The following is a 27,882-nucleotide window of genomic DNA, read 5'->3' on the forward strand; positions in this document are numbered from 1 at the left end:
TCATACTAAAGTTATTAAAATATTAAAAGGTAAATTCAATCATAAAAATATTATGATAGAATGAAACTGATACTTTAAAAACCTTATTACAAAAGGCTACATTCCTTTCATGTATAATTACTTCCCTCTCAACTTAGATTGCTGGATTTGATATTAAAATGCAAGTATTTTTCCTCTTTTGAACACACATAAAAAGCAAATACAATGGAGCCAAATTTTTTTCACTCCTTTCAGCACCTGAGTCTTGAAAGGTCCTGCTCCTCATTGTCAAGTATTGAATTATCATCGACATTAAAGTTCTCGACCAACAATTGTATCGGGTAGCACAGGCATCCCCGCTTGCATGGATGAGTGGCTGAGACGCAGCTATCAAAGGAAATTTATGAAGAGATTTTGGGATGTCTGAGGTGGCTACATACAGAGAAGGGACCAACAACATAGAATTTGGCAGAGATTCACACAGAAATAAATGAGGATTTTTCAGATCTTCTCATCAACTTCTTTAACATCAGACAATTGCTATAGCCTTCATTTTGTAGAACGGCAGGGGCTACACAGTGAAATTTGAAAGGTCAAAAAGAGAAAAGTTTAGAGTTAATAAAACAAATTATTTTATGAGGCATATAATGAAGCTGAGGGGCTCACTGCTATGAGATATGGAGGTTCCATGTCATCCCACTTCAAAAGATTGTATCCTATTGGCATGGATAATGAGAAAGAATACCGCTATGTTGCTGCTGAGGATGAATGATCTATAAGAAATAAAAGCATTGCTGGCCCAGAGCATCAGCCAACCACTGACTACTTGTGCGGGTAGAGAAAACCCTCCCATGGGAATTCCTTAATTGCTCAGCTTTCCCTTGCAAGGGTTTGCTCTAGCTCTTACCATCAAGAAAAAGGTATTGCTTTGACCAAGCAGGACAATTGCAGCTCTTTCACTCTATGTAGGGGTACAAGCAACTTCACACACCAACAGGGCTTTTGCAGATTTTATCAAAACCATATGAACAGCTGCACACAAGTTCTGGAAACATTCCCACCACTTCTAGTAAGCATTCCTTCTTTGCAAGGTGAGGTATGAGCTATTGAGCTATGCTGACACCATCACCTGACTGCTGGATTTTGCAAATGAGCAACTTGCCCCTCTCATTTTAAAAGATACCGTGTCCTAGCCTGGACCACCTTTTTTTTTTTTTTAAGCCCATTAAATCCTTCGCTGTAAGTTCCATGGTTTTCTTCTATTTTCCTGTTAAACCTCTTTGGCTGAATTAGATAAAGGCCATCCTAATACACTGCAAATGTAGAGACAGTGATATTACTTCTCATCTGCTCAATGACTACATTTATAAAATCATGCAAGAATTTAAGAGCATTTTCTGTAGGTACATTATGTGACTTGAATGAACTAAGTGACCACAACAGATTTGATTCATGATAAGATATCTGAATTTGTTTGTTTGCAAGACTTGCTAGATCAGATAACCTGACTTGTCTTTCAGCACAGAGAGCAGGTCTCTTCAGATAAAGCTGGGAAAAAAAAAAAAAAAAAAAAAAAAAAAAAAAGACCAATTGATTTGATTGCATTATATTTTACATTAGATGATCCTTTTGGGATCCTTATAAAAGCTGGCATTGATTTAAAGCTATCAGTCAATGACTCAAGGCACTTGATGTCATAAATGGCAAGATAAAAAAGCTTGTTATACAAATAAATCAAATAAAGAGAAGCTACAACAATGATTTTTGTAAAGCAGGCAATCTCATTCTAGTATGTTAGAGTCTGATTATCACAGCTGTAATGAGGGTCTGAAAATAAATATAAAAAAATGAATATATCTCACTTCTACTAGGAAAAGAATAGGGGAAGTGGGAAAGCAAGACTTGTAGCAGAATATCCAAATCTTTTATAAGATTTTTGTGGTAGAGAACTACAAATCCTCTTGCTTCTTTTTAGCTGTTTCTCTGTATGACAACCTGAACATTTTAGGAACTTTTCTCTATAGTAATTTTCTCCTATACATAAACCAAGTTATGTTTTTTTGTTGTTGTTGTTTGTTTGTTTGGGTTTGTTTTTTTTTTGTTGTTTTTGTATCAAGTAGAATAAAACAACAGGATTTAAAGGAAAATATCATTTACTTGTGAGAGTTTCTGAGAAATAGCATGGTTGGGTATTTTCATCTTTGTTCATCTTTGTTTCCTTGCCTTTTGCAATTTTAATTTGGGAAAGCGCATACACTGTGAAATGTTTACTTAAATATTCCATTGTTAGTGCATGTTCCAGGAAGAAAAATAATAATAATAATGCTACTCTAAAGATCAGTTCTTATGGTGTGGTGTTTTTTTTTTTTGGTGGGTAATTTGTTAGCAGAAAAAAAATAATTAAAAAAATCAAGGCTCCTACTGAGAGCAGACACTCTGGAAGAAGGCAGAAAGTAATAAAGCACCATCATGAATTCAGATGTTGCAGACAGAGCTACTAAATAAAATACACAAACGGGGCAGCTGGGACTGTTGCCTTTTCTTCTGCTCTGTAAACATAGGTCTGCAGAACATAGATTGCTTCCGTAGCTGGAAGTAATAGCAGCTCCCATATCCTCTTTGAGCAAAACCAGTCATGACAACATGATCTCTTGCACAGCCTGTACTTTTTAGCACACGGACAATTGCAAGATGACTCACCATGCTTTTAATTGCAGCTTTGATCATTAAATCTTTTTTGAATTACTGAAGACTCTATTTCCGCTTTTCAGTTACAAAAATCATCAGAAAAGGATTTGAGGTTTCAGGTTAGGAGGTTCAGCTTTCCTTTTAAAATCCCAGCTTGACTCGATGAGGAACCATAAAGTGCTGCAAACACTACGACAAAGCGACAACTCCAGACCAAATTCCTTAGGCTCTAACATCCTATGTTGGCATCTACCTCTGTGTCTCATCTGCCATTTCCAGGGGAGATTTTTTGTTGCTTTGGTAACCTACTGAAACACCAACTGTCTTATTTTCATTGTAGCTGGTCTGCTTCTGGCATGAGTTACCCATAGCCCTTTTTGGATTAACCAGATGCTGTTAGTATTTTTCGGTGACGTTTCCATCCAGTAGTCAAGGAAGGCACCACTAGATGGCTCAAGGGACTGGTAGGCTGCATCTACTTCAGCAGGTCTCCAGACAAGGCACTTGGTGGTGGTCCCCCAAGAAATCTTTGGCCATGGAGGAGCTGTTCAGGCAGCAGAAAGAAGGACTCAGCTTTTTCCTGTTTGGGACAGACATCCAGCAGCAAGGTCCCAGTGGTCCCAGTGGCACCCACAGTGGTGTGGAGGTGCAGGCATCTGGCACAGAGCAGACCCCAGCCTTCAAGTGGCAGGCTTTAGGTAAAAGGAGCATCTCCTTAAGTGCCATTCCTTTGCAAACATGTCCCCATGAACACAGTGGGGACCTTTGCACCTGCACAAGACACTGTCAACCACACCAGCGGTCAAATCAGCAGGAACCTGCCCCATCTCTCTGCTGAGCACACACACCACTCATACCCCATGCCTCAAGAAGCAAAAGGGCAGATTTTGCTTCATAAAAGGCCTGCCCTGTTCTAGCAAAGCCCCATTTCTGTGCAATGCATCATCAGTCAATAGAGGAAAAGGATGATCCCTCACTGGCACGAGTACATAGCTCAGAAATTCTCATTCTGGCTCTATTCCCTTGCACAGCCACACAAATCCCAAAGCAACTTGTCAGTGACTTTTAATTCTAGCTGAAGATTAACACAGTTGGTAGTCATAATCACCAAATGTTTTCTCAGTGATGTAAATCCCTTCCCCATTGGAAACCCAGGACCTTGCCACAGCCCAGCTTGCGAGGACAGTTCCTCTGTGCCCACTACGTGCAGAGAATGAATTTAAGCATTAGCTTAATGGGCTTTTAAGTCTCCCTGGTCATCAGCCCCAGAGAGGTGCATCCAGCCGGCTGCTTCTAATAGTTAATTTGTTTCACAATTGGAGAGGGAATTTTTTCTCTTTAGAAAGCTCTTTAGTGGGACCACTTCTCCCCTAACTAACATCAGATCTTTCTGACTTCCGAAGAGTCACTTTAGATTTACATACAAGGGAGGCAAAACTCAGTTCCTTATTATACAACTGAGTACTGAGTTTGTCTGCCAAAAGAAGTGCAAAGAAAGAGCAAGGAAATTATAAATAATGTTGATAAAAACAGGGAAAGAATCACACTTCTTATCCAAGTGTTTTCCTGGAGTAATTCCACTTTTCTACGGCCTTAGCCCTACAACAGCACTTCATCTTCTCCCACTCTTTGGCAAGCCTCAGGTGGGCACAGTCTTGCTCAGGTCATTTTCTTATGGGGAAGGGTAGGAGTTGTAGCATTTTTAATATTTAAACAAGCTTAACACACCTGGTATATAGAGATTTATAAGCTACAGGAACCTGGTCAGCCTTAACTGAAACGCAGCAGTACTGTGACCAATTTATTTGGGATCTTTAGAAGTGAAAAATGGGTCAGTCCCCTTATTAACAGAAACCTTCTAGCTGCCAAGAGAGCTTTTGGGCAGCCAAGGACTCATTGATAGGAGTTTCCACAAATCTTGTTTTTGTCAGACTTCTCACAATAGGGCAACATAATCAGGTGAAATTAAAATGGCCCAGTGTTAGACAGTCAGCAAAAAAGAGGGCCCAGCCTTCAATTAGTGTCACCACTAACAAGGCTTGTGAAAGATAATATAATGGATCTTGGCTGATTTCCTGCCAAGTTCCCCAGACCTCACTTTGCTTTTTTGACTTTACATGCAGTATCATATTTAGCAAGACTAATGAGCCTGCATTCCTCTAATGGGCCCACCCCAGCATGTGAGGTTTTCTTTTTCTTTTGTTGATGATCTCCCTTTCTCAAGAAATCGATGTTTTGAAAAAGACAAAGAATAAGGTCTTTGCAGCATTATCACTCCAAGGTCTCTGCTCTACCCTTACTTTCAGACTTGCAGAGCACAAGAATCATTTTTGCCTTGCAGTTTGAGAGGAAATGTTAAAAAAAAAAAAAAAATCTTTCTGCAGGGTTGGAAATGTTTTGCTCCTGCTGCAAAGGCCCAGTACAGCACAAATTGTTACGCTTAATTGGGGAAACTGATGGAAGCAAACAGAGAAAAAGAGGAGAAATAAAAGGAAAATAGCAGAATTCATACAAGAAACCCTTACTCTGTTTCTAAAGCAAAGGGTATGAGCACAAACCATCCTTCATCAGTGAGGTATTCTCAGCTGCATCTGTGAAAACTCTGCTGGAGAGGCGATGGGTTGTAACAAACTTTCCCTGCAAGCAGAGATAATGGCATCTTCATAGCCCAAGACCTGGAGCAAAAGCAGGAGCAAGGATGACCTATTTTGATGGAGAAGGCACCTGTGATCATGTTAGAGAACATTTAAACAAACTGGACATACACAAGTCCAGAGGATGAAATCATGAGTGCTGAGGGAGCTGGCTGACTTCGCTGCAAAGCCACTCCTGGTTATCTCTGGAAGGTCATGGTGATCAGGAGAGGCTCCTGAGGACTGGAAGAAAGTAAGCGTCACTCCTCTCTCCCAGCCTCAGCCATTCTGTGGCTCATCACACCCAATGCAGATCACATGCAGCTTTCAAACAGGCCAAACACATCCTTGTAGAGCTGCATCTAGCAAAAGATGTTGGTAAAGAAGCTGCAGCACAGCCGGGGCTGGGACAGAAGCAAGCAGGAACTACAGAGGGCAGTGTGTCTGGACTGCTTGGAATTCAGCATAACATTCAGCCCGTGTCCATTCAGACACCAGGCAATGGGGCTCCAGGGATAGGGGATTTGTGACTTCAACCACGTTGCCCACATATCCTGCATTTTTGCTTCATAGACAGACGGGTAATCAACAGCAAGAAGAGAACTGCTCAGCTTCACTTTTTAACATCATGAGAATCAACAAAGATAATGACTACTACAGTTTTCTTAAGACATTAGTATTAATAAAATTCATTCTGAAGGCCGAGACATTAAGCACTAAGCAGATGATGAGCACCAATTGCAGCAATTACTGATTGACTACGTAATGTACCCTGGCTTTTGCTAATGTTGTCCTTGTCCTCTTCTCCCCCCTCTTTGTCCCTTCTCCAACTGTTAACTACATCTTTTTAGGCAATGGGCAATGGACTGAGGAGTGAGACTTCATGCATGAGGTGTTTGGTTTGTTGATCACAGTTCCCCAAGTTCCACTCTTCTAGTGATTCTTTTTTTTTCACTTTTTTTTTTTTTTTTTTTTTTTTTTTTTTTTAACGGGGGTATTTATAGGGTCTCGGCCCTCTATCCATCTTTCTCTTTTCACAAAGCCTGTATGGACACAATTACCTAGAGCACTTTTTATGCCTTTGTGAAATGAAACCATCCAATGGGTTCTGATACTATCAGTAAGGTCATTTTCCTTCATGTCAAAAATAAATGTCTGAAATGAAAACTTTTCCACAATTTTCTTCATAACATTCTTTTTTAGAAGTTTGGATAAAATCCTTGGGCATGAATCTGCTTTTGTCACTCCAGAAAAAAAAAAAAAAAAAAAAAAACTCCTTCCTTAAAGAAGCGCAATACATAGGAGGACTTAGCCTACAGAGCCAGGATTTGAAGCAGAGGTAAAAATCAAGTCTCTTGGTGAGACTTAGTCAAGTCAGCTGCTCTGCTGTTCATATTTACACAGCAGTGGTGCTCAACTCTAGAATTAAAATCATCTAACGCACTTTCATAAAGGTCAGGCAGCAGATGCTGCCACTAGACCTGACAGACTCACTGACAAACTTCACTTCCAAGCAAAGCTTATGAGAAGAAAACAAACCATCAGCGTTTAGTATTTCCAACAGCACGTGTGCATACACAAGCATACATCTTAGCAGTAAGTTTATTTCTTCATTTTTAGTAGAAATATGCACTGCTGAGGCTCAACCTTTTGAAAACCATGCCACACGCACTAAGTAAAATTGATATTTTAAATGAGATATGTGACACTACTGTGAATAGCAATTCTTTAAGTACAGTCAAGTGTTTGTGTAGCTAACGGCAAATGAGATGTGTTCTGAAGAATGAATGGATTTTGCTCTAATATACAGAATATCTTTGCATAGTAATAATAGAAGAAAAATCAAATTATTCCAGAGTATAGTTAGGCATTGAGTGCAGTTGTATGAGAATATAAATTGGAGAGAAAAGGTCCATATCTCTGCATTCTCAACAATCTTTTGTAGGTAATGAATTGTTTAGAAAATTTAGCTAAGGAAAAGCTTTTGAATTGGAGTCTGACAGTCCTTCAGGGTATTCGTAGAGGTTATCTCTGCAAGGCAGGTGGATGAGGAAAGAGACAAGCTTAACCCTATAAAAATAATTATGATATATTATTAGAAACTAATGGCAATCTTTTGGAGTCTTTTCAGCAAAGGCACCACTGGCTGCAATTTCTCTCTGTCATATGCATAAAAAAAGGAACTCCTAATGAAGCCTACATTGTGGTAATTTCTCAAACTCAGTGAAGTTAGCAAGAAACTTTCTGAACTTGAAACTTCACATACTTCAGCATATTTCCATGCTACTATTAATGAAAACACCCTACTCAGGCTGCACGCAGCAAGGTTCAGTCCTTAAATCAGCATTAGAAACCTGTTGAGAACACCTGGTCTCACAGACGGAGCGTGTACCTGCGGTGAGATGGCTGCAAGGAACTTGATTTGGAGGCACCATGGTTGTCCCTCTTTCTCCTGTTCTTGTATCCCAGGAAGAGAGAAACATAATTCTATGAAATTCCCTTGTTCCATCACCAATGTAGGCTTCATTAGGATACAACTAAGACACTAAAGCTGCCACAGCCACGTATATACTGGGACAAGAAAGTTCTGGATGTCAAAGTGGTGAAGGGGAGCTGAGGAACAAGCTCCAGTGACTGGATGAGGTTGAAGGCAAATGGGCATGGGTGACAAAACCTAGAAACACTGATCAAGCACTACATCTTAGACATGACCTTGAGAGAAATGGACGTCCATGATTCCTTCAACACTGAGGGCCCACCATTGCTGTTTTGAGAGCAAGATTAGTTCAGGTCAGTAGTTCTACCACTGGCATGTGGAGGTCAATAACTTTTTCTGCCATTATGAAATAACCATACCTTTACAGGCAATGGAATGGTAAATACTCATTTTTTCAAACTGAATTAGAATAATTTAACTGAATGCCATGACTTCCTCTTTCTTTCGTTGCACGATCTTTAAATGATGACATGACCTCAACAGCACATATGAATCTTCAGTGCAAAGCCTCTGAACTGCAGCCAAGTTTAATTATAAAACAAAAATGTTCACAAAGAGAGTGAATTAGCGTTCTTTGTACGAAAGCAGAAGAGGCTGTAGTGCTCTCAGGAGAATGTTACATACGTCATAAACAATAACAAAAAACAAGCTTGTGCAAATGGGAAATTTCTGAGAAATGAGTAACATGGTGAGCTAAGAGATTTTCTTTTTTGAAGGCATTTGCAGAGATGGAATATAGGAGAAAACAGAAATCATTAGTAAATTAACATTGAAGCTAGCTAATATCTTCAGTAAAAATGAGAGGTCATCTCCATCTATGGAGACTAGACACAGTCCTGGGCAACCTGCTCCAACTGAGACTGCTAGAGCAGGGGGGGGGTGGATGAGATGATCTCAGGGTCCCTTCCAACCTATTCTATGATTCTGTTGCACTGAAAGTATCAAAATATATTGTCGTTATATTTTCAAAGTATTTCAGCATTTCTGTTTCAAGCAGGAGAGAGTTCAACTAAAGATTTCCCTTCCAAACTCAATGACTCTAGAAGTGCTAATATATTTCTGAAGTCTTAAACTGAGATATGGATTTACATTTCAGGTTGAGAAGATTAAGCTTTTTTTTTTTTTTTTTTTTTTTTTTTTAAGTTGTGGGGAGGGAAAGACTAAGCAACTTACAAAATAAAGGTCTTTCAGTCTGAGCCAAAAGGAAAAAGTTTTTTGTTTGTTTATTTTCCTAAAGGTTTTTTGTTTTGCTAAGATAAGAAAATATGGTTTTGACCCGTTTTTTTGTTGTTGTTGTTGTTGTTGTTGTTTTGTTTTGTTTTTTGAGGTGGGGGAGTGAGAAGAGAGAATTTTAAGACTCACCCTTGGAAAGGAAAAAAAAAAAAAAAAAAAAAGAAAATCTTTTTTTCCATTTCTATTTCTAAATACAATTATGTTAAGGTTACAATTTTCTTGATTTCTAAAGTCAATTGCATGATGAAAAAAAAAAAAAAAGTGGAACCAAACCACACAGTTCTGGATTTTGGAAGTAATTCCAACTAACTGGGAGCATGAAAAACCCCAATCTATTATTTCAAGTTTTGAAAGATGAATTGAAATATTAAATTTCCATCCTATTTCATCTGCTTAGATTTGTCCAAACAAATTAGCACATTTCAGGAATGTTTCCACTTTTGTTCATCTATCTGGTTATTCCAGAAGAGCTCACATGTACTATTTCCTTTTCTTATCCAACCACTTGAATAACATCTGCCTTCTTCCTCAGCTTCCTAAAATATCTACATTTGGTTATTTGGTTAGCTGCCTCAGGTTAGAAAAGATTTTTCATTCTCCAGTCCAAAATAGTAGCCAAGTAAAGAACTTAGGGCTCATCCCAGCAAATATTTAATTTGGCAAGTGCTAAGTTTTAACTTGTGATATCTCATCTTTACATTCAAATATCTAAAACAGGTGATACATGCATAATGCAAAAAGATAGAAGTAAACATCACAGCATTTAGAAAATAGCTCCAGGTTTTTTCCATGGATTTTATTTCTGCTTAAAACGTCAGCCCAGAATAATTGTATATTTTGTTTAGAGTGACAGCTGAATCTTTCATGTATTTGCTGTCTTTTGATGGCAGATAAGTGGGAAGGGAAATGCACTCTCTGAAGGCTTTTATCAACGAAAATCACAGTCAGAAAATTGCACCATGGAGCACAGCAATATTTCCATACTTTACTGCATTTACAGAGAGAAAACTGTCATTAGGGCTAACAGGGTGTCATATAAAAAGAGATGTTTCTTTTAATGGTTCCTTTATTTGGCCAGAATATTTCCCTGTACAGTTGCAGGGGGTGGGAGGCCATTAAAGCGGAATTTGAAGCATTAGGTTTTTCAGTGAAGTGCAGCTAATGTTTTAACAAGAGGATCCAACAAAATTCTTTCCAGCTCTGTAGACTGTGATAAAACCCAGGACGGGACAGACTCACCCTGGGGAATCAGTTCACCTGTATTGCATTTGAACAAAAGGGCCACTATCTTGAACTGAAGAGGGAGCAGAAAAACCTCTATGAAGCCTCGCTTTGCTGTACAAACATCCCTTGTTTCCAGAATATCGGGATGGTTCTTCCTGGTGCCCTTCATGCATGGTTTGTAGAGCAGACATATCAGGAGAGCATCAGTAAAGGCAGCTGATGCAACCACCATTTCCTGGGAAGAAGTTTGAGGGCTGTTTGTTTGTTTTGGAGTCCTCTGGAGTCCAACTGAAAGGGAAACCCAAGGCATCTCATGAGGACGCCTGTGAGTGTCCAGACAGAAGGAACACAGGGCTTGCACTCCCACAGGTGCGCTTGCTGCTGGGCGCCCACCTGGGCTGCTGCAGGACCCCTGGGGTCTACTCCTGCCCTCCTACTGACTCCGGTTAACTAAAGCTGCCAAAGCCCTAATTGTTTTTGCTAAAAGCAAGGCCTGACTCATAATAAAAGTCACTATTTCTGCTGTTAGGAATGAAATTCCCAATGAGCAGACTCCTGTGGATTCACACGAATCATCACAGCAGCTGTAAAACCGTTTCATCTCTCTATGACTCAGTCGCACTGCGAATATTTCAATTACTTGCAAGTTTTATAAACAGAGCTATTCTGGGATCCTTTGGAAACACTGGTCTCCTTCTCCACAGGCCGCAGTTAGTCCTGGCTTCCTCCACCAGGAGCCCCTTCATCTCAGAGACCGTCTCACCTCGCTGTTCCTCCTTCGTGTGGCAGCTGTGGCTGCTCCTTCAAGGAGGCAAAGAAAAACATCTCCTAAAACCCCACACACAGGATCCAGCCCCCAGTGCAGCACCTTTGTGTTCTCCATGGATTATTACAACAATAAAGGCAGCGGCTGCCTGAAACAAATTTCTTCTCAGCAGAGAGGTGAAAAACAGCCAAGCCTCCTCTGCCACCTGAGTCTGGCGAGTGACAAGAAAAGCTGCACCCATTCTCTTCCAACCAAGTGACTTGAAACAAACAAACAAAAAAAAAAATTCAAGTGCTGCTTCTGACCCAAAATATTATTAGTGCTAACATGGGTGTGCCTTTAAGTAATTGCCAGGGAAAAGTTAACTCGAAAAAAAAAAAATGAATAAGACCTCTAAAAACTCTCTGTCTACACCCTGACTATCCCAAATACCTTGAAGCTGCAGCTACAATACCTGGTATTACAGGAGGCCCCCGAGGTAACATTGCAGTTAATGAAAATCCCAGCCCAAGCCATTCATTTTGCAAGCCCAGAGCAGGACCCCAGCCTATCTGTGAGAACAGGGGGTTGCCTGGCTGATCCTGGGGACAGCAGTTAACCACTTGGTTTGTTTCTATTAGGAAGAATGTAATTCTGGGTGGACTCACAGACCTGCAGACTCCATTTATTCCCTTTTGCTGGAATCACCTCACGGTTCAGGCATTATTTTCTCCATACAGGTGACTGTCAGAACTTTCAGAGGATGATTTGTTTTTGTGTTTCATGTTATGGCTTTCATCTTTAAAACACTGCCCTCAACTATTTACCTAATCCCCACTCAGCATTCAGAAATATCACGCACAGCAAGTATGAAACAACATTTTTCTTGTTTTGCTATATTCAACTCTCCAACTACTCCTCCAGTAAGGAGCTGTTTTTCTCTTTACTTGGGATACTTCAGCATTCCTCTAAGAGCTGATAGAAATACTGCAGAAAATAACAAGTGGTTTTATTAACTTCATAATAATTGATTGGATAGAGCAGAGCTAACTCTCTCTAAAAATATACAAAAATAAAATTAATAAAATAAAAAGGCAAAACAAAATAATAGCCTAATGGCCATAAAAGCTGAGTTTACTTTTACACAAGCTTACTTTTAATTGGGAGGCAACAGGGAAAGAGATAATGGCTCTTAGTGGACAAAACTGTCAGATACTTCACTGTACAATGTTGTAGCCAAAGTTCTGCAGCCTTATCTTTTAATTTAAATTCTTAATAGACACAAAGTAGAGGAAAGTCAAGGCCTCTTACAAAAACATGACCATTGTCCTTTACATTTCTCTTCTTCCTCCTGTTGGGAACCCTAATGTCTCTAGTTCTTTCACAAATGAAGGAATTAAAGTGTTGAGTAGGACTTCAAAGAGAAGAAGAAAAATGTTAAATGAGCAGGTATTGGCGTGAGCCCAAAGCCATCTCCTCAGAGTCTATCTGTCTGCTACCCAGATATGGGAAAAGCTTGCAGACCAACTTAACAGCACTTAGCTCATGGTCACTCCCTTGGAAGGAAAGGTCTCAGAAAAAATGTGGAAAAAAAATAAAAACAGAGATACTGATTAGAGAAGATGCAAGGGCTATTTTCTCATTTATCCAAGTAATACCTTACTAAGGTTGCACACTTCCTACACTTTCAAGCACGTTTCCTCTTGGCGCCCAATTATCACAGAAACCAAGTAAGGCAATCAAATTCTGCCCAACCCAACTGCTGGGATTTTCCCAGCAGAGGAAATATCTGTATCCAAAATCCCTAAGACTTTTCCTACATTTTACAGATAATTCAGTTGCTGTTACTTTACAAGAGTAAATCTAGTAGGTTTATTTGGTCAGTATATTTTATTCTGGTCTTTCGCATATAATTGTTTATCTTTCCCAAAAAGGTAGACCCAGTACTTTCACTTTTCCTCAGAAGAGTTGTTTTCAGAGGATAACTACACAAAACTATGGTACAGAAATATGAATAAATTATTACGCAGCTTTTCAGAACAGAATAATTGAAAAAAACTTACAGATCACCCAGTTCATTTCCCTGATGATAAAAGACCAAGAGGTTTTCATGTAATATAAACCTACGATATGAAATTAAATATTACTTGAACATTCTCCTGTCTTGTAAAGAGGATTAAAAATAAACAAAAACCTTTCCATTGACCTGATCACAGAACTTAGACTACTGTTGCCAGAAGTGCCACCTCTCCAAATTCACGTTTTTAGCATAGCTATGTGGAAAAATGAACAGTCTGATTGCAGAGTGTGATATCAGTGTTATGTCAAAGCCCAGCTCTGTGTACACATACGTGAGGGTAGGGAAATGAATTAGAGGTACTTACTACCAGTGTTTGCTGGCTGTAGGAAGATGCAGTGTAGGATATTCTAAATGAGTAAATACAATGCGCTTCCACAAAATACACTATCACGGCATAAAAAGCTTTGAGATTAACAATTCATTTCACTTGAACTAAGAAGTGGTTAGAAATAAAGGCACTATCATTTCCCATGACTATCATACTTCACAAACACCAGGAGACACTGAAATGAAACTTCTTTCGTTTCACACAAGAAAACGCTACTCTGGAAGCAATCAGTGGTCAGCAGAACATAATAGCAGCTGACATTTCAGGTCAATATGAAAGCAGTTTGGAGCCAGCCATTTTGGAAGTGCTCCAGTTTGTCACTTCACTGCTAATGAAGACAATGTTGCAACATGTTTTGTTTAATATAAAAACCAGGATAGGATCATGGGAGAATTATTTTCCTCTTAACTTCGCCCCCCTCCAACCCTTTTTTCCAAATGCAATTGTTCTATTTTTAAAAAAGCTCATTTGTTCTTATTGTTTTTGCATCAAGTTGGCAGCTCACCCATCTGTCTCCCACTGTGCTTAAAACGATGTCACGATCCTGCCGTCCCAAACACAGTCCTGATGTTTCCACTGAGCTAAAACACATCTGCAGTGACAGCTTTCTCTTAGGAGTGAAGCTATTTTTGAAACAATGACAACCTCATCAGTCTGATTTCAGATGCATTGACCAAAAAAAAAAATCCAGTGCCACCACATGCAAGTCACCAGGACATTCATTGATTAAAAGAAAAGGAAAAAAAAAAAATAAAGAAACCTTGTTTAAAGAGATCCCCACGCACCTTGTCTGACAGCAATACCACAGGAAGGTGGCTGGAAAATGAGGCTGCCATAGGGCTGCCCCTCACCTTGGTCCCACTGTGATCCCTTGAGCAGCCCCGAGCTCCAAGTAGGTCCCATGGAGTCCCTCAGATCTGTGACAGAAACACCAGGTGAGACACGCTTGGAAAATTACTGCTTGCTCCATGTCAGCTTGGAAAGAGACAGCAAGTGAGCAGGTAACTGAACCAACTTGTCAATGAAAGCCTGTTGCGGCATTTCAGACCCAATCCTTGCAAGTGACTGAAGGAAGATCTCTCTTTTGCATCTTCTTCTGCAGGGACTAACACTCTCTAATGGACAGAATGGATCTCTATGTGCTTTTATTTGCCTAATAGCAGTGAAATCCAGAAAAAAATGAGCAACTGAATTTCTTTCTTACTCTTAGAGGTCTCCTCTGTGAATCAAGCCAGAGGCACACACTTGCTGTGGGTGTTTTTCATGGAATAAATAGGTTTGACAGATGACTATTTCTGTCAAGAGCTGCACTCAAACTTGTCGGTTTTTGTGTTATTTTTTTAAGAAACTGAAAATAGGGACACTGAAGTGGACTGAAGGAACTTCTACAAGAAGCAACAGCCGGGACAGTCTCCTTAGAGGGACAAATCCCAAGGAGATGATTTTTTTTCCCTATTACATTAATGAATATTCTGTCATTTTAGTAGGGCAGGCCTAATTGTTCAAGCTGCTATGCTGAGACTAATTGCCCCGTCACTTACAATTAGAGGTGCTAATACAGTCATTAAGACATTACAAATGGCTCCTGAACATCCTCTCAGGTCACCATGATGTACTGAGCACCCCAGCAGATTAGAAAAGGGAGGAAAAGGCTGGGGACCTGCGCAGGTCTCAGTGCCACAGGAAAACATGCCGCAGCCTTTCTGCAAAATCCTCGCTGGATGGCCAAGCTGAAGGGAGACCCAGGTGTACCTCAGCAAGTTGTCTTTTCCCTGCAGACAGAAATGTCCCTATCCTGACAGATCTTGCTTGCGAGACTCTCAGACCATCTTCAAGATGCTGCACCTCCAGCAGCCCTTCCCTCTAGCAAGCCAAGTGGCATGGGGCTCAGGCCCATGAGCACAGTTATCCTCAGAACGGGATTGAGAATTCATTTATAGACTTTGCAAAGGGAAAAGATCATCCTGTCATTGATTTCTTCTGTCCACAGAGCAGCCAACATACAAGACTGTGCAATGTGGTGGTCTTAATCCATATTCCGTGGCTGGTAAGTACAATTTCACCCAATCCCAAGGAAATCTTCTCTCCGTTAATGACACCAGTAATACCTGGTGGGTGCCAGGTTGGTGAGGGCAGGCTGGGGGGCTTTTGCCACATTAGCTGGAAGAAACTCCATTTGCATGGAAGACTCCAGACTCCAGCTATTTCCTGCTTTCAGATGATCTGGAGGTGCTATTTTTCAAGAATTCAATTTTTAAAATGAAGCGGAATAAAAATCCTCTAAAAATAAACCAGCTCCCCTGAAGAGGCTTGGCGTCCCCCTGTCAGGTTTCAGCAGCCAGGAGAGAGAACGGTCTGCCTGGCGTTGGCTCTCAGCCACGAGGAAGTTCATATCTAATATAATCAGGCCACATTAGAAACAACTGAGCAGATAAGAAGCCAAATGCAACCCAAACCACAAAGCCTCCATTGAAAATGTGTTTTGACTTCAGAAGAGGGAGAGGAAAACGAAGAGAGGATTTCAGATTCAGGGCCCAATTCTCCTCTCAGTTGCCCCAGATTTACACTATTTACACTCCAGCAGAGTTGGTCCCTGTTCCACTTTGCTGGAAGCAAGGCGAGTGCTCAGCTCCTATCAGCTGCAACAACATTTCCGATTTCTTATCTCTTTCCTAATTGCCATTCAGAGGACAGTGTGATTTGTGTCACGTCCAGCCTTTCCCCATTTACTCTGAAGGTTAAAATGTCACAATGGGTGCAGAGTAACCAGCATTTAAAAGAAAAAAAAAAATGTTTGTAGATACACAAGTCTGCTATTGCAACTCCAATGAGAAAATAATGCTCTCTTTGTACCTGTTTTCTCTTGACAGACAGCTTAAATTAGGTTGCTGAATAACTCGGTACATAGAACAACAGTAAACCTGTCACAAAAGCATGTTAATCAAAGCACAACTGATACTTGACATCCCCCGGTGAAAGGCATTTTTACAGTGTTTCATTAACATTGAAAGGAGGATTAAGAGGCCTACTTCTTGATTAATGTCTCTCTCTGACTGGGAGATGTAATCCTATCTGTAACCCCAAATTACTGGAAACAAAATTAAATTTCTGCCAGCAGATCATTCCAAGCACATATGACATTGAGCACTAAAGTACTGGTTTCTTTACCTACTTTATCCAACCTGCAGACGCTCTGGGCTGCTGGAAGTGCAGTGGGAGCACCGAGGCTCCAGCTCCCAGGAGAGGCGGTGCAATAGCCCCCGGGCTCTAGGGGGATTGTACAAATATTTGGCCAATGTTTTTAGTGTCCAAAATTATTGCATACAATGACATGGGAAAATCTCTGGTGGCAAAGTAAATCGGATTGTTAAAGAAAGAGAAAATCCCACAGAGACCGAAGGTTAGAGAGAAGGTGCTGGACCAGCCTTGCATGGCACACCAACTGCAACAGTGAAATGCTGCAGCTGAAATAGTCAAGGAGAAGGAGGAGAAAAGGCAGCCGGTTTGGAAAAAACAGTGCTGGGATTTCTGACGAGATATTTCCCTGTTCTCTTCACTACCAGGTGACAGAAACACTCCTGGGACCCCCACACTCTCTTTTGGTTAACAGCATGGTTCTGGAGCTGAAACCATCAGGCCAGCAACTGGGCATCAGGGGTGCACGCTCCCAGCTTGCCCAGCCCTGGCTCCCCAGCAGGGGCAGGGCAGCCTCTGGGGCATTTGCTTTCCAAACCCGTGTGACTTGCATCAGCAGTGCTTGGAAACCATCTGTGCCCAGGGGAAAGAACAAAAGATAATAAAACTGGCATTCATTTCAGCCTGTCCAACACCAGACAGGGCAAAGACGCTACCAGGTCAGTAACTCAGCTGCAAACACAGCCCCAGCCACAAGGTAAAACCAAGCTAGAGGCTCCATCCCAGTAACACATGGCTGCATCCCCGAGGGATGCAGCTGCTATTGCTTCCAAGAGCAAACACCAAAGGGGTGTGCAGCGGCCCAGGTGGCCATCACCTGGCTTCTCTAAGATGGACTGGATGCCCCAACATACCTCCAGACCATGTCAGAATTAGGCTCAGTCCTGAATATCTGGGAACTTTTCTTAAAAGCAAAACACCGTTTAAAACTAAGCTCTGGAAGATGCCAGAGCATTAAATGCATGCTTTAAAAACACCATTGAAACCATGTGCGTGTCTCTGACCTGGATCTCGGACCAGCCTTACTCCAGATTTCTGCAAAGAGCACAAGTTTGCAACCCATGCGCTCCCTCTTTATTTTTTATTTCCCACTGGCTCCTTTGCACCAGCTGAACACCTCTGCTTTTACAACTGTTTTGTAGAGTCAGGTTAAAGCAGTCTGTGGAAAGGGCAGTGTTTAAGAAACACAGGGGGCCACATAACCCTCAAATTGTTTTAAGGGCAGTAAATAGCAGGACCCTCCCCTCCTTCCCATATGCGTTTCTTGGCAAACCCGGCAGCAAGTTAACTCAATATACGCAGGCAGGCAAGCACATCTGAGATAGGAGCTTTGAGATACCTCCTTTTATAGGATCTGTAATAATTTAATAAGCTACATGCTGTTCTGAGTGCTTTCATGGGAGAGCGGGGCTGTTGTTGTTTTAGCCTTTATGGCTTTGCTAAGCTTTGAGCTGAGGGCATGAGGCTGTACAGCAGTAAGTGCTCTGCAAGTTGCCTAGAACTTTCCATTATGCCATTCATATCACATAATCTTAGTGCTCTTAAACCTGACATTTCTTATGCTATATCCACTCCCCAAAGAAAAAGCTGTGTCTCTTGCAGCAATTTATAGCATCCCTGTAGTTCTTAGAGGATCTTACCAAAGGGCAGGCTTAAAATTTGCTATGGCAGGTAAAAATCAAGTCAGCTTTTTTTTTTTAAAGGAATAAAAAGAAAGATATATCAGGCATTCAAAGCTTTGGGGTGAGGATCTTTAGAGAAGGATTCAGCTAGACCTCCTTTTTGTAAATCCCACTTTAAATACTCAGTTTCTTCTGATGAAATAATGAGTCTCTCATTTGCAATCTCGCTTGTAAGGAAATATTTACACCACATACACTGGCTTATTTATCTATTAAGGGCACCATATGGCATCAAGACTGGCAATTTAAGTGGGAGCAGACAACAAATAAATGGTGTAGAAAGCTAAACTTTCAACAGTGGAGAAGATCAGTTCAGGGATGAGCTTGAAGAGAGACAAAAAGAACAATTTCCCAGGGGATGACAGGAGTCTTGGGAGCTCTGCAGCCTGCCCCACACAGCACACCAGCCCACCAGCACTTCTAGCCCCACACCGCGGCTCTGAGAAAGGAGAAGGGTCCAAAGGGGCAGCCAGGCAGGTGAATTGCTGTCAGGCAGAGAACCAATGCTCCCTGGTTCCTGCTGTGCCCCTGGCAGATGTACAGAGCAGGCTTGGGTCAGAGGAACCGTCTGTGGTGATCTGACAAAATTCAGCACAAATCAGTGTCTTGACAACACCTCTCTGGGCTCTAAAAGGCTGCTTTGTGGATGGGGGAAAAGCAAAACCTGTCCAGCAGCTCACTCTCTTGGGCTCCTCATATTACGGATGCTGGTGAGGGGGAAGGGAAGACCTTCAGACCGAGTTTCTCAGGCTCTGCCCTCATCTATGTTATGCTCAATTGAAATTTTCTGCTCTCCTTCCTAAGCACAGACGTGACTCGCTGGTGCGCTATTCAGGGGTAGAACTCATTAACCAAGGACAGGATCATCCTGCTGATTTGCTCTCAACAGAAAACAACCAGGAGGGTCAGTGGGGAGGTGGAAGCTGGCAGGAGAAAGAAGGGACAGGTTTAAATATTCTGCATTTCCACAGGGCTAGAAACAGTTAATTGGGTGACCCTGCCTTGATGAGGCAGGCTGCACTGGGATGTCCAAGGCAAGATACTTCACATGTGGAACAAGAACTGGAGCTGCCGGCAGGTGCACACAGGCACTGAGTTAAAACAAGGCCAAAAGCAGTCCTTACACAAAGCCCAGGAGCTGCGAGGAACAGGAGACTTCCCCTGCTCAGTTTTGTCAGGTGCACTTGACCACCAGCTAGTCTGACTGCCATAAAGGACTCAACCCCCCTTTTTTAAACAGCTACCTCATTTTTTTTCTATTTACAGTGTTATTTATCACCATTGTCTTGCCTGGTCCTCATGCCCACTTTGAATTAGTGTACACAAAGGCAGAGGTCAGCGCTGGAAAGAGGAGCCCCCCGGCAGCAGGAGGAGGCAGCAGCATGACGAGAGGCAGCAGAGCACGTAGCAGTGACAGGGTATCACATCTGCAGCAGCAGCTTTGGCTTCAGGGCTTAACCTGTGTACCTTAAGCAACCCTGATACCCAAAAAAACAATTAACTCCCTTCTCTCCTTTGGACAGCAGCTGCAAGCCGCCGTGGACTGTCTCTTGTGATTCCTGACGCTGCCTTGGTATCAAAGGCACCTACAATAAAGGGGTACAGGGCTCAGTACTCTACCCCCCAGTCAACATTTGATTTTAACAATAAAAAGATCAAGTCCTTACGCAGCCCGGTGGCACCAGTCCAGACCTTTTGTGGGCAGAGGGAGACAAGGAGCATGCTGGCTTCCAGCTCTGCTAAGGCTGGAAGCATCACGGACAGCCTTCTGCAGCCAGCATCACCCAGCGGTTCTCCTGTGCCAGCTCCTGTGTTATAGGGAACAAGGCCCAAGATTTCTCAACAATAACTGGAACAAAGCAGCTTTTCTACTCATTTAAGGCTAAAGCCCTTCCCAAAGTTAGTCCTTCAGGGCAATTTTGCTTGCCAGGGTTATGGCGTTGTTGAAGGTGTGAGCAGTGTTGGATTGTGAAGCTTTGGGGCACAGAAATCTCTTTGGTTATGTTCAGAAAATAAAATATTTTAAAAGGTTTGTGTCTAGCATATGAGCTATGTAGAAGGGAATTCTAGAGAGCAGGGAATTTAAACGTGCCTGAGGTATGAACATTTCCACAGCTACCTCATTTGGAAACCAAGAAAAGGGAGGAGAGTTTAGTTTATTATGGGGTTGATTTCTTTTCTGATTCCTATAAGAGAGTGTTTTTATCATGTGAACTGATAGGCAGCGCCACAGCTAGTTAAATAAAACAAGTGGGAGAGAGAAGAGAAATAACTCTGAAACCTCTCAAAAATGAAGGCTTTCTCCCAGCTCAGGATCCATAAATAAAATAAAGTATTTGCCCTCGGGAAAGAACCTAACACAGCTTGGGTTCAGCTACAGGAATCGCACAGATGTACATCTTTGCCCGTACTCCTGGGCTACTGCTGTGCCTCCTCTTTACTTTTCAGTTTGGGAATCAGTCACTCTGTGCATTTAATGGCTGTGTGTTAATGAAAGTCACCCCAAAGGAGCCAACAGAGCCGATAAAATCCAGACAGGCCTATTTTCTAACAACTGCAGCTCCCTGAAAGAGGACTTCAGTCTTCAAGGCTCATCCTACAGCCTGCACACCCCACCACCCTCCATCAGTGCCTGGGTTTCCTACGGTGCCACAGAGACCCCATTCCTTGTGGGACAGTGCTTTGGTTGCAGAGCTTTTTGCTGCCACAGGATTACTTCCCCATCCCTGAAAACATGCTCCATAGGAAGCTGTCCCAGGTTGGAGGGATTATTTCAGGAGGGGTTCCCAGTAAGCCAGTTTACCCCCCTGTGAATCATTTGTAACCCAAGTTCATGAGCAAATGACCCATGGATCAGCAAATAGTGTTATAACCAGCTACCCTGACAGGTGCTAAAATCAGCCACAAATCCAGACACAACTGGCCAAATAATCACTTTTAATACCACCTCTGTAAGTCCAAAGTCACTTCCCAGTGAACTCTAGAGCCACCCCAAATTTACTCCAGCAAAACATGAAATGTGGAAGAAGAAAAGTATGAACCTATTCAGGCTGGCTTGAAACAAGTGGTGACATTATTGGTAACATGCATGGTGGCATGTACTCTTGGAATAAAAACTGCTGCCGTAACCCTGTAATCAAATAAGAAAATACCTTTGTTTATTGTTACACATAATTTTAGTTTCAGTTTTAGATAGAGTAAATCTGTGTTCACCATACTTGTTAAAAGCCCAATTTTCATGTGATTTACACCCTCCTTAAAGACTTTCTAAGCCAGGTTGCCCTAACCTTGAAGCAGATTAAATAACCCAAAGAATGTGCTGTGGCAAGGGGATGCTGAGGCAATATTGTAACCTCATTTTCAATGTGGCTTTTTCTGCACTTCAATTTTGCCTGTGTTTGCAGAAAGGTAAAGCTTTATATTTCAGGGAAAAAAAAAAAAAAAAAAAAGAAAAAAAAAAAGGGAAAAAAAAAACTTTCAAAGGTATTATACCTATTAGCCATAGAGCAAGATAAACCAAACCTTGAATATATGAGCTCATAACTGCTCACAGACTGCTTCAAAGTATGCTACAACTTATTTGTAAAGAAAACAAATCACACACAAGCATGTTTACACCCTTAAGCAGGATGTGGAAGACTTGGGAATATTTTTTAAATAAAAGTTGCTAGAACAGCAGATGCACCATTACTTTGTTTGGGAGAGGGCATTCAGACCTCTTAGTTTTTCTGCTGTTAAGCTTATTTAACCTAAATGGGGACTCTTTCACAAATGCAGTTGTTGGATTGTTCCTTCCCGGGTTTTGGTTTGACAGGAGCACCTCTGAACACCTGTTTTATGGCACAGAGGACCCTCAAACACCACAGCATAGTCCCCAAAGACACTCCAGAGCCTGCAGAGAACAGCAGCTTCCATTACTTCTAACCACTCAATCACCTAAAATGACCCAGGACCTTCATGAGCTGCAGAAATGAGAATTAAAAAAAACGGCTTCAGTGGGATGGGGCGTTTGTATCCAGTGCCCAGGTGTAGGGACTGAGATTTACAGATGAAACGTGTCCCCAGAGGGCCCAGGAATATGCCTACAATAGCATGGAAATGATAACCTGCCAGCTTTCCAAGTCCAATAACAACACTGGAAAATGCTGAGTTTTCCAAAGCTGATTCATGTATACATGGAGGGGAAGGGGGGGGGAATGTGGTTTTAACACATCTTGCTCCTGCCTCCTGTTCCTCTCTGCTTCTTTGAATTTCAAAATTCAAATGCTATAATTGGAGCAGAGTAAAAAAACATAATTTCTGTCATATGAAAAACTGACATTTTGGCATGTTTTTTACACTGAATCAGAACCAAAAAAAAAAAAAAATCTAAAATTTCTTGTGAAGCAACAATCCAAAAAAATCCTGTTCTGAACCCATCCATATTGATACATTTAAAGATTTTGTTTTGAGAATGTCAAAGCAATATAACAAATTAAACCCTCTTAAAGTACATCAACATTTTAGGAAGAATCTAAACAAAAACCGTGGCAAAGCAAGACAAAAATGTTCCTCAGCTGAAAATGTGTGTGCGATTGACACCTCCCAAGAAGCCATTCTGATTTTGATGAAACTGCATTTCCTGACAGAAAATTGTTCCATCAGAAATTTTGATTAGCTTTCCTGTAATATAAACAAGTTAGTTTCATACATGCCTGGAAGCAAATGTCAGCTGGTAATATTTTCATTGGTAAGGTGCCTCCCCATAAATATCCATACATTGCACTGAGGCCGCGTTGGTTTTCCCCCATTTTCCCTCCCCACACAGAGCATGTACATTCATCATCTGATTAAAAACATTATTTATCTTTATATAAAAGCACATATTTCCTAACAAGCTGAGACGTTTATAAATAACTTATAATACTACAGCTGAGTGCTAAACATCATGATTTAGGATGAAAGAAGAAACCTTTCTGATCATTGTCCTTTAGTGTTTCAAAGCTCATTTTTCATGTTTATTCGCTGTCACTGGCGATAAGTGATTGCCTTGCTGTATTGCATTTCCTCTGCAATGGTGAGTTGTTTGCAAAAGGAACGGAGGACAAGCTGTCACATCAAAGAGAAAAGACTAAAACCCACCAGGAGGTGAAGCAGGGGTTTATTGTCTTTTGCCCTGGGTTTTGACAGTTAATTAGCTCTCATCCAATTTATGCTTGTGTGACAGCTACGCTGGGGTCACCAGCAACAACTCCAAGGTGAAGCGAATGCAAAGGATACGAGACAGGAAAACCTGCTACAGAGCCCCAGGAAAGCAGAGGGCTTCATCTTCCCCCCGCAGTCACGACCGATGGACTTGTTCCCTAATGAAGCCTTTGACTTGTTTATTTTTTCCCTCACCACGCGGAAGCTTCTCTTGACAGCTTTGGGCACGGAGGAATTGCCAAAGAGACTGCTAAATTAAGCAGTCAGCACGGCACATCTGTGGACAAACGCTGTCCTTCCTTTGCTTCGTGTCAGCTGCCTTGGGGAGAGGAGGAAGAGGAAGATGTCAGCGAGCAGGTGGCAACGTGGGGCTTCATCCAGAGCCTGCAGTGCTCCGTGGGGCTGACTTTCTGCCCTTCAGGATCGTTATACCTCCTCAGGCACTTCTTATGGCATCCAAAGACCTTTCGAGATGTTGCACGTTGCAAAGTCAACATGCTTAACCTCTCACTACCCTGTTGCTGCTTCTTTCTGTTTGCCACCTGTGCTATATTTGTGCATTGCTGGTTTGAAACTCGGTGCGGGGAGCAAGCCATGCCCAATCAATGCTCCTGCAGGCAGGAGCAGGAAAGCAGTTTTCACACCCTCTGATAAAACCTTAGCTCGTATCATATGTCTCAGCAGCGGTGAATGCTTAACCCCTGGGAAAGTGCTGGCCTACTTGATCTGTAGTGAAATACAGCAAGGGCTCACCTCCTGACAAAGACTGGATCAAATCAGAGGCCATGTAAATGTCTCAGGGGAATGAAACAGGCAGTAGCACAGGAAGAAAGAATTGGAAATGAGATGCAAATTCACTTTGTATCAGGGTAAACACCCACTGAATGGGAACTTCTAAATGCAGCTGAACCAGCTGAGGCTCAGAGCAGAAAGCCAGCCCCGAACACTGCAGAGGATCCTTGGCAATGCCTAAGGCATGGCTTGTGCCCTGTTTCCAAGCATAAACTTTGTAACTGGCAGAAAGCATCTTGCTGTCTCAAAAAAAAATAAATAAAGTTTATTTTCTAGACTTACCCTTTCAGGTCTTGCCCAAGCAGAGCTCAGCAGCTCTGAGGCACACAAGAAACATCTTTCCTACAGAGAAACTCCTAAAGAGACCATCTAATTTAGGCATGTGAAATATGGAAAGCACTGCAGTAAAACTGACACTGGCACAATACCCAGAGTCCTATCTCAACAGGACACTTTCCCTGTGATAACACCTGAGGGGGGGCAAGGTTTTCATTGCTCCCTTCCTGCCCTGTGCTCCTGTATGGGCATCCCAGCAGCGATGCCACCACAGTCCTTTATACTCTGTAAAATACACTGCAAATGTATTTTACCAGCAAACTGTGAGCCTGAAGCATGGAATTATTTGAATTTTTCTGTCAACATCATTTCTAGGGAAAGTTCACCAAGTTCAAGCACAGGTTCACCATTGAGCGCCTGAGTTAGGATCCTCATCACCTTCCTCTCCTCCTGTTGGCAGTGGAGGAGCAGATGTCCTGCTGCAGCCCCCAGAGCTGCCACCATCACAAAGCAAGGTCCCTGACTACAAGGGACCTTTAGAGAGAGCCACCCCAGCTGGGTGCCGCAGGTAGGTGGGGTGATTCCAGCTCCTGCAGCTTATTCCTCATGTTATCTGGCCCAGCATTACATTTTGCCACAAAACACAATGCTATCTTAATGAAGAATGAGAGTTAATACAAATTGCATGAAAGAGGTCTCATGAGACGCACACAGCAAGCCAAACACCGGGCTAAACTTAGCCTGTGAGCTTGTGGCTTTGTGTTTCTCTCGGCTGTGAGTCACTGTGTGGGGTAGAAAACCCATCTCCCTCCCCAGAAATATCATGGAGAGCAAGCAACCCCTCACACTACAGCTGGAGAAGCTCTGCACAGCAAGGGCCAGAAGTGTGTTGCTCACGGGGAGCCTGGAGACTTGGCAACATCGTGGCTAAATCTGCTGCCTGCATTTTGTACAGGCCAATGAGCAACTGGTGGAGGAGAACCACTTGCAGCCAGTCCCAGTCCAGCGGGGTTCAGGTTAGAAATAGGATGAAGACCCCTTAAGTTCAAGGTGACCTATCTCCTTTCTCATCCATTCCTTGAAAGCCTCTCTGCTGCCTCGGGCCACGGAGGCTTGGGCTGGGAAGGCTGCCAGCCGGACAGGGGGAGCCAGCACCTCTCAGGGATTAGCAACAGCCTAAGCAGGCCTTTCTTCTGCACAAATTTGGAAGTTTGAGAGTTGGAGCATGTGTGCTAAACACTTCCCAGCAGATCTAACAGATTGGCATTGGCAGATACTGGGAGATTCAGCACAGATCTCCCTCACCCTCAGCAGCAGGCACATCAGGTGTCCCGGTGTGACACCTCAGCGTGTCCCTCAGCGCTGCAAACACCACCACTCACCACATTGCATCCACTTTGCAGCGTGGGCTTTAAAAGAATAAAGTACCAACTAGTCAAATCAAAGGGGAGGCAGATCAGAAACCCTGAATCCTCATCTTCTGCTTTGATCAGGAGACACTTCTGTACACACTTCTCCTAGCAGAGTTCCTTCATAACTACTCCAGGCCCTAACGCATAAACACAAAGAGGCAGGCAGGCTGACAGCAGCAGCAGCGTGTGGAACATCCAGTCATACCACCTACCAAGACCTCCAAGATCACCTGGTCCAACCATCCCCCTAACACCAATGTCAGCCACTAAACCTTGTCCCCAAGCACCACATCCAACCCTTCCTGTGCCCATTTCCCCGAGCCCATACCTGTGAGGAGCACCAGACCTTCCTCCACTACCTCTCGCTGGGGATTGTGTAAGCTTCTTTCAGGTTGCACACCTGTTACATGGGGTTAGATGGGGGGAGCAGAAGCATGAAATCCTACACCACCCTTCCTCACCCTCTCCACTAAGAGGTTTTTCCAAGCATCTGTGGGTAGATGCTGCTGCTCATAGGACCTGAATAGGCAGGACAGACAAGACCCCCAGCACACACTGACCTGTTTCAAACATCTAATTACCTTCGTGGAGTGCGTGCTGAGGCTTTTGAGAATGGATTAGAGAAGGCAAAACCCACTTCTAAAGGAAGATCAGTAGCTGGACACCAAGTACCTCCCTATTTCCAAACCATACCAAGATGATGTGTATATACCATTTTTGACATGTGTATGCACATCTTTTGCCAAGGGAGATATATATCATGCTTATGAGAGAGAGTTGAGGGTTGTTTTTTTTTGAGCTACCCTCAACCCAGTCTTTTACAGACCTCACTTTTCATTTCTGACTTCATTGCAAATCCATTATGGATAAAGAAAGCAGTCCTAAAATCTAATTAAGAGTTGAAGTCCTGAGGTCGCAGCCTGGCAGCTATGAAACAATGACCTCAGCGCAAGGAATAAGATAGAAGATAGACTAATCCCTATTTAAGGGGGAAGCTGGCAAATAATGATTTTCAAATCATTTAAATTTGCAGCACGCTGAGCTGAGGGTGTGTGAGGCTGGAGGGGAGCTGAAGCAGCCGTGCCAAGAGCTTTATCTGCTCCCCAGGGCTGGAGAGGCACCCTGCTAGCAGAGGAGCTGGGAGCCAGAGGAGCACCATGTCTGCACACACAATTTTTGGTCTCGTTGCCCAGGCACTAGAGGGGCTCTGTGCTGTGGCCTCTCTGCTAACACAAAGCAGCCTGGCTCACACAGACCAGTCACAGCATCAGGTTCAGGATGTCACAGTTCCAAAGTTCATTAAAAAGCTGGTCCCAAGCCTCCACTCACACTTCTTTTGCGTCTTCCCAGCACTTCAGGGCTCACAGCAGCTCTCCAGCACCATCTGAGCAGAAGTTAGAGCACGATGCCCTCCTCAAGGGCATCACTTTTCTGGCAGGCCCCTCTCCACCTCCCCCCATTCTCCAAACCTTTGGCTTTTGAGCCTGTGCAAAGCTTTTTGTCTTTGAGCAGTCGTTGGAAGAAAGATGATGCAACCTGAGGGAGGAAGAGATGTCGGAGGAGAAGCAGTTGAGCAGGGGAAGTGTCTCTGTTCACCACAGGTCTGCTGGCAGTCGGAGATTATGAGATGCAGCTGGGAGGAAAAGTGCCATTGCACAATCAGTCAAAGCAGCAGTGTTTCTTTTAGAGCCATTCAGATGCCTGGGCATCCTACAGAGTCTCCAAATAAATAATATTTGATTGTGACAACTGCCTGGTGTACTTCTGAGTGCTGTAAGGAAATAATGCACTGGCATTACAAAAATATTACAGTGGCATAAGTCAATCCCACTCATCCTATTAAGAACAACAACAAAAAATCCCAAAGCCCACACATTTGATTAAAAAAAAGTCTTCCCCACCATCAGCAATCATAAAAGCCACTTTCCTGGCAA

General features: G+C 42.6%; 1 long non-coding RNA gene across 1 annotated transcript in view; it reads right to left on the reverse strand.

Moving 5' to 3' along the window:
* Window positions 1–14,187: 14,187 nt before the first annotated feature.
* LOC137859812 (uncharacterized) overlaps window positions 14,188–27,882 on the reverse strand; it is a 30,508-nt gene continuing 16,813 nt past the window's right edge. Inside the window, exons 2-3 of the long non-coding RNA XR_011098572.1 lie at window positions 26,277–27,719; window positions 14,188–14,324 (exon numbers count right to left, since the gene is read on the reverse strand). This is a non-coding gene — a long non-coding RNA (uncharacterized lncRNA). The remainder of the gene's footprint in view (window positions 14,325–26,276; window positions 27,720–27,882) is intronic.

The sequence above is a fragment of the Anas acuta genome, chromosome 7 (genome assembly GCF_963932015.1).
Source record: "Anas acuta chromosome 7, bAnaAcu1.1, whole genome shotgun sequence".
Taxonomy (NCBI): Eukaryota; Metazoa; Chordata; class Aves; order Anseriformes; family Anatidae; genus Anas; species Anas acuta.